General features: G+C 39.6%; 1 protein-coding gene across 12 annotated transcripts in view; it reads right to left on the minus strand.

Annotated features, from left to right (window-relative positions):
* Positions 1-13,265, minus strand: part of LYRM9 (LYR motif containing 9) — a 71,322-nt gene extending 58,057 nt beyond the window's left edge. For 7 of the 12 annotated variants that reach the window (XR_003254289.1, XR_003254285.1, XR_003254284.1 and 4 more), the window contains exons 1-3: positions 13,046-13,265; positions 10,029-12,486; positions 7,203-7,363 (exon numbers count right to left, since the gene is read on the minus strand). The gene's annotated coding sequence lies outside the window, so the exon portion shown is untranslated. Of the gene's footprint in view, positions 1-7,202; positions 7,364-10,028; positions 12,487-13,028 lie in introns of those variants that run through there. The other 5 variants (XR_003254288.1, XR_003254282.1, XR_003254283.1 and 2 more) reach the window with 3 other exon arrangements.
* Positions 13,266-14,181: the final 916 nt, after the last annotated feature.

Genomic DNA, 14,181 nt, shown 5'->3' on the forward strand with positions numbered 1-14,181 from the left:
CTTGCTTTCCATTTGTAACAGCATACTTCCAAGCAACTTGGAGCATATATTCATGCCTATTTAGAGATCAAAGTCTTTTAACATTGCTGCTCAATTTCTTATTTATCATTCCATTTCAAACATCCTTACCATAGCCCAAAGGGACAGAAAAATACTATAATGATAGTATATATTTAAGCTTTTCCATAAACAGTGATTAAAGCGTAATTTGTCACATTTAAGAAGGTAGAAGTGTGATGTTTAACACTAGAAGTTAAGCATCAAAAAGTTTAAAATGAAGCAATAGGTAGGAAAAGTGATCAGGATTACACGTACTCAACTCCCCCACTACAGCACAAAAATGTAAAATTCTGATCCAAAGTACAATGAAATCAATAAAAAAAATCAGCAGAGGAAGGAACTGAGTTCAGAGATCTGAAACTAAATGAGATTTAGATACCTTAATCTTTATACCTTGGGTTTCCTCAAAAAATCACAACTCTTCTCAAACTCCAAATAGTAAAAATGAGATCATTCTTTATGGATACTTTATTCTGCAATGTTTGTTTTCATGCAAGTTTGGGTGGTTAGACAAGAATTGAAGCAGCCATATATACTTTTTAAAGTATTGGCCAATGTTGTTAGTTAGTTGAATAATAAATCCCATTAGCTTCCAACATACCACTGTCTTATACTGCAATTTTATTTCTCATTGTAGTTAGAACAGGGCTAGAAACAGAATCAACTGACATTCACAGTTTTCTTCCACAGGGCCCACCAGTGAATTTGAGAAACATTTTCACAGTGATCTGACAAGAATGCTTCCTCATTTGATCGCAATGAAAGAGTTAATATCCGTGACCCAAATATGGAGACCCATTTTAAACTTGCTGAAAATTGCTTTTTAATCCTAGCTCTCGAGGATTTCCTTTGAAACCATCTGCTGTGCACACTGGGTACTCTTTGCCTGTATACATGCAGGATTACTGTAATATGGATTCTTTTGTGTAACTTAATACTTTTTAGAACATTAAAAAAAAGTTGAGTATTTTTTTATTTTCTGATTTCAGCCACATACCAGAGAGAGACCATAAAGTCAAAGCCAATAAGTTCATGGCAAAAGCAGACATCCATATTTATCTTATATACTGTAGTATTTACATTGAAATTCTAATATATTAAGTCTGATACAACACAGGATTTAAGCAAACACTTACGAGTCATTTAAGCAATGTAACTTATGCATATGCTTAAAATTAAGCTCAAGCATTTTCCTGGATAGGAATGGACTTAAGCATGTGCTTTCCCAACAGGGATAGAGTTTGGATACTGAAAGACAGAATTAAAATACATAAGCAAAGACTAGAAAAGATTTCCAAATATTCTTCAAATCTATTGTTCATCCTTTTATTTATTTGCTATGAACTTCTACTGAGTTGGATTTTTCTAGTACAAACACTGAGGGAAGTGACATTTAAAATCATATTCATAAGTAAACTGAATTTTAAAATTGGCACATGTAACTAAGTACTTTAGCAATCATCCAAACAGAAAACAAAGCAATATATTGCTTATTAGAATATTCACAGCCAGAATGATTGTAATACCAACATCCAGCAAAACACATTTACAATCAGTTTATTGTATTGATCCATGAAGTCAAAAGACAAAATCCTAACACAAACAGTGAACACTTTCAACATGGAATACATTTCTAAAAAAATGATTTGCCTACAAACATTGAGAACAGGAAGAGAGTAAAATTACTTCCTTAGTTTTAAACATATAAGGTAGTACTAGCATTTCAGAAGAGAGCCAAACCAGAACCTGTGAACTTCTTAAGCTGCCCAAAAGCACACTTCAGAGGAACCTAGCAGCGTGTGGACTTTGTGCTAGCAGCCCTCAGCAAGATCTCATTCACATTGCTCCATTTCATAACTGGCCAGCTAACATATAATAAAGGTGAACGGCAATACAAAATCCCACACCAAAATATTCCATTCTTAACTGAAGAAAGAATTCCATATCCTTTGATGAGTTTTTCCAGCAAAGGAGCAATCAGTGTTAGAAATGATTGATATACAGGAGAGATCTGCACATGCAGATGTTGGAAGAATGTGGAGAGAAGAAAAAACCCAAGCAAATCATTTTGTTTCAGCAATAACAGATGTTAGAGCATCATCCTGCAGACATGTTACTTTTAATACAAAACAGCTTATGAAGTGACTGAGGGGGCGGGGRCAGAATCAATACCCAATTACCCAGTTATTTCAGCATTTCCATTTTAATGAGGTTCCTGTATCATTTTATCCTTATAATTTTCCTTCTCTAATAATTGCATGAAATTAGTTTTGTCTTAAGCATTGGTGAAAAGAGAATCAGCTGTCTAAAAAAGTCTAAAAAAAATTCTAAAACCGCTGCTAGCAGGTTCTTAAGAATGATACGTCATGCTGTCATTTACTTCTGTATAAACCCAGATTTATTCACAAGATCTTATGGCCCTGCTTGGGATTAGACTAGTGTAACTGAGAACAGATTCAAGTCCTATTACGTCTGCTTAGATAGGCAATGGATAGTAAAAGGCTATAACAGTGCTATGGCATGTGCAGATATATCAGTGCTGAAGGGGGGGGAAAGCATAAATAGATTAAATCTGCTTTTCTTTGGCTAAGGGGTGGACTAACTGAAGCCTGGTCCACACTCCAGCTGAGGAGTAGCTGCTATATTGCATGTGCAGTTCACATTACCAATACAACACTACAGCTTCTTTCCACTTTCTTAAACCTGACCAACGATGTGGAGGAGCTAGACACACACCAGGAATGCGAGTGGTGCCAGTGTTGTGGCTGCAATGGAAAACGCAGCTGATGCCTGCTTAGCTTTCACCCCTTCCCCCCAGCAAATCTGGGTCTCCATAAACAGCACAAAAACACACAAATCAAATACACGCATGCACAAACCTATGCAGTGAAATACTTCAACAATACTGCCAGGCATGGCAGAAGTTCAGTCTGAAAGGGCTCAGCAGGCACTCAATGGGCAGAGCTGTCACTGATAACTATCCACATTCCCTACTTCTACAGGGCAGAAGATGTCCAACTTCTTATCAGAAGTAATTCTGCTTCTCAGCTTACATGAGGCAGATGTGAAAAATGATGCTGTATAGGTCCTCTCAAGGATCTGCTGAGCAGCACAGCACCACAGAGCAAAAATAAGGCTTGTCCAATACTGAGATGAGAGCTGTCTATTCTTGATCAGATACATTGGTACACAAAGCTGCAACAGTGGCTTCTGAACTGTGGCTGTCATCTCAGATAGATTTTCTCTTAAGATTGCACCCTCCTCTTTTTAATGCCATAGGCTGCTGCTATGCCAACCACAGTCTTATTTACAGAACATTTACATTCCACTTTCCTTTAGGCTGAATTACATTGAATATCATTAAGACCATAGGGGAAAATAAAACTTACTGACAAGCTACAGGATGCTAGAATTTTAACACTGCTACATTTAAGACACAGTGCCATCATAGTGGCTTCAGGCATAGAGATATGTTGATGACCATAAAAGACAAATTTACACACCAGCTACAAACCAACTATTGTAGTTTGCCCTTCCCTTTACACATTACTCAATTTAAGCAAGATAGGTACTCTATTCATTACGGCCATTTTTGCCAAGCAAAACAGAGAAACTGAGGAAAGCTCCTAACGACTTGGTATAAAACACAAGGCTTACAACATTAACAGTTAAAACCACAAGTCTCACAGTAACATTATATATTTGTTCCCATGTGCACACAATGAAATATTAATTTTCTGCAAGCAAAACATCTGATTTCCAATACAGGTTTAGGTGAAGTGACAGCATAACTTATGAATTCTCAAAGTGTACCTCACATGGAGTTTTTTCATCTGCATGGTTTGTTTAAAATAAGTTTCTTGGACTTCAGGGAAAAAAAAGCACTGCAATATATTCTGAGAAAAGACAACAGATGTTTTAGCTAACATAGCTCATGCTATACCTGCTACTACATTCTCCTAGTAGTCCCGAACATTGACAGGGACTCTGAGGCCATCAGGAAATCAAACACCTGAAGCTATTTCATTATTTGGATGGAAAAATATCAACAGCTCTTAAACTAACATAAGTCTCCATGTACAACATAGTATTCATTGTCTGTCTAACCAAAGACAAACAGACCTTCCAGTCACCTGAACCACTAACTCCCAGGTCAAATTTAAATGAAGATTTCCTAACTGTTCATCTTTCCTCAGCAAGTAAGTTTGAGTCAAGAGAGCAAATAGGTTGCATGACATGTAAAATCAGATGCCAAATTAAGTAGGAGACTGTTTGCAATGTGCTTACTCAACATAGAGCTGAGAGGTGCTAGGTATGTGATTACTGTCAGATTTGTCCTCACTGATAAACCTCCTGATCTTCAGCTCTATCCCCAACATTACACTCAGTGCGCTTAAGAACACCATAACCAAATAATGGTTTCACACAATGCAATATGTACTAGGTATTATCTTGATACTAGACACATGCTGCAGAAAACAAGGGAGTCCACAGCACCTAGCAGCAATAGCAGTCCAACAAACTTATCCAAATTTTAATAGATCGCATAGTAAAACCTATGTGGCTGTAGCCCTAAGACACATTAATCTGTTTCCTTGAGAATTTTGCCCATGCACCACAGTATTTTACATTATCATAATCTCTTCTATGCACAGAGGCCAGGGTTGCTCAGATGCTCAGCTGGGGTAAGTTAGAATAGCTCTAGCTAAAAATAATACCAAGACAGAGACAGCAAGCAAAGTTTTTACTCCAAAAAGTAGATCACAGAGCATGGCCACTAGATGTGCTACATGTTTAAACAAGCACATGTTGATGCAACTGTTATATATTTTAACTATACCATCAGGTATAAAAAACCCCAACTTTTTCCTGGAGACATTGGTTTTTCATTAACAATATTGTGAAAAACAATAAAGATAACTGTACAGCCAAAAGCTTTTTATCGATTACTGGCAATTAGCTACTTGAAGTTCCACTGAACAGATCCTCTAGCATCACCAACAGATTTAATATAGCTTAATGTCTCTACATATAAAGTTTTCTGCAATAAAGATGAGCTCAAAGAATCAAAATACAGGTAAACCTATGGCAAAATAACAAGCATCAGTTAGTAACTCTGGCGTATGATTCATCTGCTCTGACAAAAACCCAACAGGCTCAGACAAGCAGCATTAGTACAAACATCCATTGAACAAATTCACAGAAGTTAGCCGAAGCACATGGAAAATGCAAAGCATTTAATGGTCAGCTGAGAAGTGATGCGAGTTCTAAACACAGTGTTGGGTTGAGATGCCCACAGTCCAAGATGATTCAAATAGATTCCATGTGCAAGGAGTGTACATACTTCAAAAATATTCTAAAGCATTTCATGATTAAACAGAATAAAGCAACTACTGATATTGCAAGACTGTATTTGTACTTCAGTTTGTGGTACAATTACATGGGTGATATGACAGCACCATTTTCCCAAAGGAATGCTTTTATGCTACATTCTGTCCTTTACATTAATATGGTGCAATATCAAGCAGGAGATTGTCTCACAGTTAGCCTTTCACAACAAATCTTACTGTGTGCCCCTATTCTTTGCAGCATGCAGGCCATAGTAATACAGTCCATAGACACTTCTAAGAAGGCTGATTGCTAAGTCACTGTGTTAGTGTGAGATAATGTTGGTTTTAGGAGAGTGTTCTTACAAGTCTGGGCATCTACCATAATTCAGATGATTCTAGCCTCTTCAATGGTATATCTTACCATTTTTCCCTAATGAGCCTTGTTGTGTGTCTAATGGTTACATTAAAACATGCAAGCACAGTGCCTTACTATTACAACAATAATTTAATTACTACAAATGATACAAGTCCGGAGTAAATATGAAGTTTTTCACATTTGTAATATCTAACATGCACAGGCTCTACAACATATCTTCTATGCAACAAGCTTCTTAAATTATTTGGCATTACATGATTCTAGTTTACTGCAGTCCAATTTTGGAGACAGTGTCAGTGAAATGTTGTCCTGAACCAGGCAATAAGTTTGTTTCCTATTACTTTCCAGAGGTCTTGATTCTGTATGCATTCATATCTTGACTATGTTTGACAAAGAAGAAATATAGTAAGATTGGCAAGATGACAGGGAATAATCACTACTCTGTAGCTCAGTGAAAAATGGCCTATTTAAGCTGCATTCTCAGAATCGCCCTGCTGTAATGGATAGGTACGCCTCTTGCAGAGATCTCAATTTAAAAATTACTATTTGTTTTTAACTGTTTCCATTATGCAGTGTTCTTTATTGATACTGAATGCATATGATCTATTATATGACTCAATGAACTCTAACATGGCAAGGGTGAAGTGTTTGAGCTATTATACTAGACAAGATTAGTCATTACACAGAAAAGCACTAAGAAGCTATCTAAACTTGAAATAAGGAAAAAAATCATAAAAGGCTGGACTTTATCATTTTACAGTCAGAGCAAACAAAACAGAATTTAATAGCCTAGAAGTTTAATCTCCTACCCAGTATTTCACTAAATCAGACCTGTGGAGTATAGGGTCAAAATACATCTATTCTGACATAGCAGCTTTTTGCACTCACTTTGCACTGGTGTAATTGAATGCAGAACAAGAAATAATCATGACCACTAGCAATGATGTTGCCAACAAAATGTTTAGCAAGAGGCATACAAACACAGCAGTATACAATCAGTTCAGATGAATTCAATTATTTTGTTCAATACATTGTCACTGGAATCAATGCCAGAACAAAAGCTAGCCCTGAGACAGCCAGAGCAAGAAGTCAGGTCTCTGAAAGACGGCATTTCCAAGAATACCACCACAGCAGCAGTATTTTCCATTTTGAAGATATCTACAGTCTAGAAAATTCAACATATCTTAAGTACTGGTGTCTCGGTCTCTCCCCTTCTTCCCTTCCCTCCCCCCGCCAAAATCATTGAATAAAAAAAAGTTGGAGAAACACTAGGAGCTGGGATATTATACTTATTGTACCTATTTCAGTTTGGAGAAAAAAGGCAGTAACCTATCCTTCTCTTCCCACTCCATAAAACATTATTTAGGGATATTGCTCAGACGTAGATAAGTAGTATGTGGTGTTGTTTTCAATTCTCCACCATCAAGGGAAGATACCTTCTTAAAATAGCTCCACAGCTTGTTATCTCATTCACAAAGGTCTCCAATTCAGTCTTCAGAGAGATGATTTTCTTGCTGCTTCAAAATCTTTGCTGGTATGACATTTGCTTCAGAGGGAGTTCATTTGCTGCTCCAACATCAAAATGGAACAAAAACAGCTGCCAGGAGAGGGATGAAAGGAAATGCTGGTGACAAAGAGCAGCAGGGTCATTTCTGGTGCAAAGAAATGTAGAGCAGAGAATTGCTGAACTGTCACTTTCTCCAAAAAGCCACAGGAGAAAAAGAACTCCCCTCTACCCCCTGCAACTGGTGTTTAGCAGCAAGAAGGGAAATAAGACAGAATAAGAACCCAGGAAACAAGCAGTTAGGCCCAATTCTTTAAACAAATTATTATAAATCCACTTTAAGCATCTGAGCACTCCCATTTAGAGTCAAGCTCATGCTTAAGCTCTGTAATGAGCAAAGGATTCAGTAACTCCTCCAGAAGAGTCAAAAGAAAACACTTTTGGCTAGAAAGCACTGGAGGTTATACAGCTCTGTTTTGGAACTAAGTCTTTAGGATGAGTTCAAGCCCCACCGCTAATCATGATCTTCATACTTGTATATACAACTTACTGCACATACTTGGGACAAAGCCATCAACTGCAACATGACAATCATGAAAATGACACTTTAAGAGCCACAAACAGGGCTGACAGTCCAGCAAATCAATGCAAGTGTGTCTAGACTTTGATCTCTAACATCAGATATGTGCACTATCTTAGATGACACCATCTGTCACTTACACCAGTTGTCCCATCTCATTCACATCTGTACAGTTTTATTCAAATAAGTAACATTCCACCTTTTTACCAATTCTCCAAGAAGTGGCAGAGTTCTCTCACAGCTGCTTTAGAGAACAAAATGAGGGTCATCTCAGTACATGTGTCTTTATTAAGACTAACAAGCTTATTCTAGGTCATGCACTTGTTTTAACTACTTGATTTTTCCCCATTTCTTTTAATACACTGCCCAGGGATTTGTTCCTCATTCAACAATACGAGTAGAACCCTGTTCTCTTAGACGAAGGCATACTGGTATCTTGACAATATCTTCATTCATAATCAGAGTTTCAACAAAATAACCCCCCCATGCCCTCCTCCCCCTCCCCCCACTTCTTACTGCATTTTATTAATAGATGAATTGATTTGTTTCCAGTTTTGTAGAGAAAAAAGGTTTTAAAGAAGAAAGCACTGTAAAGTTATTGTTCCCAAAGAAAAGGACTAATACATATCAACACAAATTTTAATCCTGTAGATGCTTTGCATATATTAGTGTTTACTCTCTTGTATGTTAAGACCACAATTTAATTAGAACATATTTGTCTGACTAACCAAAACCCCCCAAATTAACATGCAATAATATAATGTTGCGCTTATGATATTTTAATGGATTCAGTAGGATTTATGAATAAAAATATTATCAGGGTGTTACAGAATACTGAGGAATGTATCTGCAGAGTTGTGTACTGAGGTATGTGTGGGCTTGCCAAACACCCACATGGTAAATTATCAATAGTGCTGCTCAGAGTATCCCTTTTATGGATCAAAGGGAAAAATCTATACAAGCATTTTATTATGCTTTGTTCCATTTAATGTTACTTTTGCATTAATGGGTCACAAAAAAAATACATGCATAAGTGCTGAAGGATATTTACGCACAATACTCAGCCATAAAATGAAAGAGACTTATTCTAATACTTGAATTCTTGCTTTCACAGCTAGTTCTTATGGTACAAGAAAAGTCTATGCCTGGAACTGAAGTATAACATTTTACATAGTGCAATAAGATACCCTCTTTTGTAAAGAATTTTAAGGCTAAGAAAGCACTGCTGAGGGGTATCAAAGAAATAGAACAGACTGATTACACATTGTCTTCCACCACTTACCCTTGTGCAGAGTGCTGTCAAAAAGATTATACCTCTACAATGCAAGTGGCAAGTTCAAAGGGAGAATAAGTTCCCCCAAGAGTCAGAAAAAAGACTAAACTTGATATAGTAGATTTTCATAAAGGGACAAGGCTGTGCCCTGTGTTACTAGTGCACAATAGTTACTTTTAAATGTAGTTTTAAAATGGGTTTAGCTAAGAGCATCTGACAAATCTAGATATACTGGTGTTCAGTGATACTCAGACAGCAGATTCGCTGTGGTTTTATGGCACTCTTGCTGTGAATAAAATAGTAAGAGACAGATGCATGTCCCCATGAATAACTGCCTTCACCAGTAAGAGATTAGAATTGATCTGTCATGTTTCATCAGCAGTAGTCACCAATCACATCTCCATGCATCACTGGGGATGACAAATTAGTTGCAATCAAACTGGGCTTTGGCAGGATCTGGAGCAGTGTTTCTACTTGCCCAGTTCAAATTACTATGGTTAGATTTTTGCCAGCTTACTCACCAAGCAGCTCAGACTCAATTGGACTACTCACAAAGCGATCCTGCTCAAAGTTATATAAGCCAGCTCTGTAATGAGCTCCCCTCAGCAGGCTTGTGCTTCTTCTACTGCGGCATTAAACAAAAGCAGCACTGACTTACAACAATACATGAGGAATTCACTCTGCAGCCCTGTTTTAAGTAGGATTCATACAACTAAGAGGTAACACTCATTTCAAGTAACAGGTTTCTGTCTCGGGTCTGTACTGAGGAAACAAAAGGCCTATCAGAAATTATGAGCACTTTGGTTTTTGTCTGCAAGTTTCAACATTTCCTTAATACCCTTTTTAAAAGGTTTTTTCCTTAAACATATCCCAGTATGAATCAGCATGGATCTTGTTCCCCTTACCTTTCATAGTATGAAGTACCAAAAAGCAGCTGAACTGACAAAGTTAAGCTTCACAGCATGACACAGACCAAGGACACCAATTAAAGGGTTTATAAACCCAGTGTAGAAGGAAGATATACTTGTTAGGGTGGGTCTTTCAACACTGGCATCTGACATGCCTCCATATGGAGGCATAAGATAAGTGTATCCCTTCAGCTGCCATCTCATCAGTCTTTCACCTCACTGAGAAGAGCTGGCTCAACTTCAAAGAGCAAATAAAAGACAGATAATAGGGTTGTACAAGACACTACCAAACTTCACTAGTGAAGTAACTTTTAGTCAAATAAAAACAAAAAAACCCAAAGATGTGGGTCCCAGTTTTTACTTCTAGTTTACAGATACAGAAAGTGGAAAGCATGACTTGTAGTAGTGCAGCTAGCAGAAGAATCAGTGGAAGTGCCAGGACTGCAATCTTGTTCCTCTCTTCCGCTTTTATTGGTGAAAGTTGATCTACAGCTCAGGCGGAATTGGCATGTAGCTGCACTGAGATACAATGGTTTCTGCCCTCTCCACCAAAAATGTTAATGACACTTTTAGAGCATTTCTAGGACAAGATATTTATTTACTTATGTGTAATTTAAAAAGTCACCAAGGATCTGATTCACTAAAACTGATAGAAAAAAAAAAAGTCTTATGACAAATCAACATGAAGTCAGTAACTTCAGACATATAAACAAGTAGGGGGCAGGGGGTGAGGGGGGAAGGGGACAAACTCTTTATGCTGATATAGTTTAGGCAACTAACCCCACTCACCAAATAACAGACCTAGCAGTCGTCCCAGACCACTTGGTGGCAATATATAAATAAGCATCCAGATTGAAGGCTGAGCAGGTGGAACTAGTTACCCTCTTTTGATCTCCTTTATAGAGTGCTTTGAAATCTACTAAGAATAACCTCTATCCAAAAGCTAGAAGCTGTTAGCTTTTGGTGGTAACTATGAGGGAAAAAAGCAAATAAACAATACAAGACTTATGAAAAACACAACTGTGGTATTATCACTTTACCTTTTTTTTTTTGAAGTCTAACATTTTTCATGAAAAACAATGCAGACAACATTAATGATATCATAAGGCATCATGTGATACTTGCAGTGGAAAACTGCACATACATTATACATCCTCAGCTATAGAGATGCTGAGACTCTTGCAGAGAGCAATGCAATACATCTCTTCACCATTTAACTACAAGGAACCTACAGAGACCAGGCTCCTAAATGAGTCACCAAAATTGCACATGCCTATGAACACTTAAACTGAGACTCATGTAATGACTGCTTATGCTAGAAAAAGGTTGGCTTTTTCCACATCACTGAACATTGAGTTTATGACCATATATTCAAGTATAGTCCAATGGCAATAACTACTTCTTTCCCTTTCCTCCCCACCATAGCATCTGAGGACTACTGGCTTTCAGCAAATATACTAGTAGAAACTCACCACTGCTGTAAATCCACTGATTAAAGAAATGTGATCCAATTAACTTAACAGTGTACCTAACAAAAATTAACACAGACTTCTCCCAACTTGAATAATACCACTGAAACATTCATCTGCAAGTTTAGAGTCCATAGAGTGCATATTTAGAGTCCAAGTTTCCATACAACAATGCTTATTAAGCACTGCAAGATCTTTTCAAATAGTAAAACTGAGCAACAACAGAGCAGGAAGAATTCCATACTGGAAATGCATGGGAGAATTTTAAGAGTCCTCCAGTTCTCTCACCACTTTCCTAGGCCCAGGCCCACTCAATTTACCCCATATCTATTTCCTTCTGTTGTCCCATACTTACTGTACCTTTCCAGAGTCTGAGGGGAAGCACAGACCTGAAAGTATCTTTGCTGCATGCCCATATTCAAATTCACATTAACAGTGTTATCAACATCAATTAAAACTTTTAACAGGCATTTAGAAATGTAAAAGTAAATATTCTGCCCCTTCTTCCAATAGACAATACTATAAAATGGTTTTAAAACCAAATCTGCTTTTATTTTTTAAATGATGTTGTGACATGATAGCAACTCCACCATAATTCCAATCTGGAGTATTAGCTAACAACTTTTGCAAAATGCAATGGAAATAGTTTTAACAAGAAATCTTACTTCCAGCAATATTCTTAAAGAACAGACAAAAAGTATCCAAAACCCATTCTTAAGATCTCCATGCAAAATGCTTGATTTTTCAGGAACTGCAACAGGTTTTCATATTAAACTATGGTTTCCTCCATGCTTTTAAAGAGTCCAATGATTTTGTTGACTTTTTAGAGACATGCAGAAGAGGCGGATTATATGAGTTGATACAGTACCATCAGGGATCTCCTAGTAGAACTTCAGCAGCATAACTGTACCACCATAGTTCTGAAGATAGTTTGCCCTGTTCAGACAATCAGCCTCAGGAGGCCAGACTGCCCACAACAGTGACACCTGCAAATTCATTCTCAGTCATTTATCCTTGAAACTGCTCATCTGATTTAATTATTAAAAAAAAATCCTAAACTTTAGAACACTCAGTTAACTTTTTTAGCCCTGCTGTCATCATGGGGAAGGCTCTGATAATCAGAAGTTTCTGTGAAATAAAGCCACCCATCAGATGTGATTAATATTCACAAACTGGAAAGTGTTAAAACAGTCAAATTTTTATTATTCTTTATGTTTTAAGAGAATACTTAGGTTTTAAACTTAAGTATTCCCAAACATGCAGATTAATAGAATAAGTGAAGCAAAACAACCAACACCTAAAAATATTGAATGCACTGTGTTCCTAGGTTACCATGTACCTCACATTTTAAATGTAACTTCTGAGTGTACTAATGAATATGTCACAGTATGCCTCAGGGGGAGAAAAAGAATTAGTTAAAGGAGATTTGGCTACTGCATATGCTATTAGCTATCTGCTGAAGAGTTCCAAAACACTTTGAGTTAAGGACAGAGGGAAGTTGTTTTTAAAGCATGGCACTATTTCCTACCTGCTTCACAAGCCTACCTCCAGAGCTCAGGCCCTCACTGCCAGTGCTCTGCAGCCTCGCTTGCTTCAAGCCAGTTCCACTTTCTGGTTTTCAAAACGAAAAAAAAACACATTTGAAGACCAGGCCCTGTTTTTAAAGAACATTCGCGATCCTGTTAACTGAGTTGGGCAAGTTTCTTTCGTGAAAGACGGCGTTTTGCAATCGCCTTCCTCTGGAGAGCGAGGCTGCGGCAAAGCCATCTACCTCACGCCACTGAGCTCCTCTCGCCCTGCTCGGCCTCCCAGCGCGGCTCCCAGGGCCCCGCCGCCACCTCATGGGCCGGGGTGGGGGGGGGCGGGGGGCAGCGGGCGGGCGGGCACGGAGCCGCCGCCGCCGCGCGCCTCAGCGCTGCCTCAGCGTTCCCGCCGCGCGCCGCAGCGCTCGCGCCCCTCGCCCCGGCTCCCGCTCGCCTTCCCGCCGCCCCTCCGCGCCCGCAGTGACCCCCGCCGCGTCCTCACCTCACCCCGCCCCGGGAGCTCCATTGGCCCCGCCTCCCGCTCATCAGCCCGCGCCCCGCCGCCCATTGGCTAGACGCCCACCTGCGGCGGGGCGCACCAGCAACTTCCTCGTCCGTCACAGAACGCCTCGCGCTGCGATTTGAAGAATAACGGCTTTTTAACGTCCGCACCTGCGGATCACTCGTGAGGAGAGCTGTCAATCACCCCGCTTCCTCGCCTCCGAGAACTATTGGCCCAGTAACCCCTTTTCGGGCTTTCGGTTCTTCTCATTGGCTAATTGGGTCGGATAGGGCGCTGTGATTGGACAAAAAGCGGGACCGGGGGTGGGTTCCACGTTAGGGGGAGAGTCAATTGGCCAGTAGGCTGGAGCGGCACCACGTGATTGGCAAGAGAGGTGAAGAAGGCGGGGCCACCCGAGGTGAGGGTTGTATGAGGTGAGGGAATCTCGCGGGGTCTCGCCAGCGCTGGGCGCGGAGGCGCGCGGTGATTGGGCGGCGGGGGTCAAGTGGGCGGGACCGCGTCGGGGAGCCTCTGCAGCGGCCGAGTCCTATGGGCCGGCCGCGCTGGGTCCCGCTCGGTGATTGGGTGGGGGCGGCTCTCGCGGAGCCTGGCGGGCCGGGCCCGATTGGCTGCGGGCGGGTGTCGGGCGCGCGCCC

Source organism: Apteryx rowi, unplaced genomic scaffold (assembly GCF_003343035.1).
Source record: "Apteryx rowi isolate R43461 unplaced genomic scaffold, aptRow1 scaffold_307, whole genome shotgun sequence".
Classification (NCBI taxonomy): domain Eukaryota; kingdom Metazoa; phylum Chordata; class Aves; order Apterygiformes; family Apterygidae; genus Apteryx; species Apteryx rowi.